This window comes from Penaeus monodon, chromosome 24 (assembly GCF_015228065.2).
Source record: "Penaeus monodon isolate SGIC_2016 chromosome 24, NSTDA_Pmon_1, whole genome shotgun sequence".
Classification (NCBI taxonomy): Eukaryota; Metazoa; Arthropoda; class Malacostraca; order Decapoda; family Penaeidae; genus Penaeus; species Penaeus monodon.
In genome coordinates, this window is record NC_051409.1 from 22570146 (window position 1) to 22571835 (window position 1690).

The 1690-nt window shown below is 34.6% G+C and overlaps 1 protein-coding gene across 1 annotated transcript in view; it reads left to right on the forward strand.

Moving 5' to 3' along the window:
• LOC119588651 (GDP-fucose transporter 1-like) overlaps nt 1-1690 on the forward strand; it is a gene marked incomplete in the record, with an annotated part of 35134 nt that overhangs the window by 32013 nt on the left and 1431 nt on the right.

Here is a 1690-nt window from a genome sequence, read left to right on the forward strand (position 1 = left end):
TTCCTCAGGAGATTTTGGCTAAAAATGTGTTTGATTTCCCTCAGCACACAAGAAGACATTTAATGTGTTGAAGTCGTGATTTCCGAACTGCTAAACAAGTGATGGAGTCTTTAAAATAATTCAAATTTCTAAAAATCCAATTTAGACAAAGGCATAGTCCGACGTATTAGAATAATATTTCCTTAATTTTATAATTCTTGCACTTCTTAAATAGTTCAAATGTATACCTGGTATGAAGATGAAGTAGTCCCACTCGGGGGACTACTGGAAACAAGGTTTGTCAAATTTCATCACTTGAGTCAATGTAAGAAACCTAAACAAGGAAATACAGTTGTTTTCCCAAGTTAAAATCAAGTATACGTAAAAATGAAGATCTGTCATTAGAAGTACTTCCCACTTTTAAGACCTGAAGTGATGCTGTCTTCATCCACTATCCCTCCATCTGCTTGCTGGCGAAGGGCAATTGCAACAGCAATTGAGTCAATATCTGATTTCCTTTAATTATTTTTTCACTAATGCTCTTGCTCTGTCCATTAAGTATGGTCATATAGTGAACACATATTTTTTTTTTTCTTTTATATAAAGCAAACTGGAACATAATCACTTTGTTATATTTTGATCATACCAGAGATACTGCATATCTGGTAAGGTGAGTCAATATCTTCAGGAAGAGCACTTAGTAGGAACTCACAGTCACTTTCATCGGTTTTTCCCAAAGCTTCATAAGGTTGTACTGCTTCCATAGAAGTTAAAACTAAGGTTAACAATCATGAACCAATGTACGAAAACTTCTACATTAAACCAATCTTATTTTGACACACTGTGCTTGTCATGAAATGGTTCAATCTGTATCCACAATTCCTGCAGATCCTGACCTCCGTTGTGCAAAGCGGTGAAGGTGCAGCCTAGTTTATATTTTCCAAGAGCAGTTACACTGGTAGGCAGTGCCCTTTCAGCAGACTGTAGAGAAGCAGGACACCCTCTTTCCACCATGCATGCGATAGGGGTATCATATTAGTCATTTATGGTCCTAATAGCGTCCTTTCCTTCTTCAAGAAATTTTGGTAAGATAAAAGATTTAAAAGTGAAATTGCTAGCATAACTATGTTGGTAATTTTAGGTTTCCTCTGTCTATGCTTCAAACTATTTATAGGCCTTTTCTTTTTCTGTTTTATTATTCTGAAAAGAGGCGTCAACGCTTAACTGCTGTAGACAGCAGTTTAGTTAAACAATTTTCCCTTCCGGTTTTTTCCTTTACAAGTTTGATTATCCGAGAAACTTTTCATCATTCTTTCTTCTTTTTCACAAGTTTCCTTTGTAGTTTGATTTTTTTCGTCTTATTTTCTATATATCGCTTTCATTAAATAAATCTCTTATTCAAATTTGTCTGATTCGTCTCGGCCCCAACTTTTCAGTGACTCCAACTTTTTCATTTGCAGAGATTGCCCCTTAGGTGTGCCGATTTTTTTTTCGGTCCAAGCTTTCATTTCCTCTCTTTTTATCAGCGTTATTTAACAGGGTATTTTGTTTACTCGTTAGCATTTATTGCTGGATTTTTCTCCTCTATTTTTTTTTTTTTTATTATAATTACGTCTGGTATTTCATTACGATAATGATAGCATAAGTGATAATGTTCATAGCAGTTGATATGGCAATTATGTATAATGATTATAATGATTATGAACATATG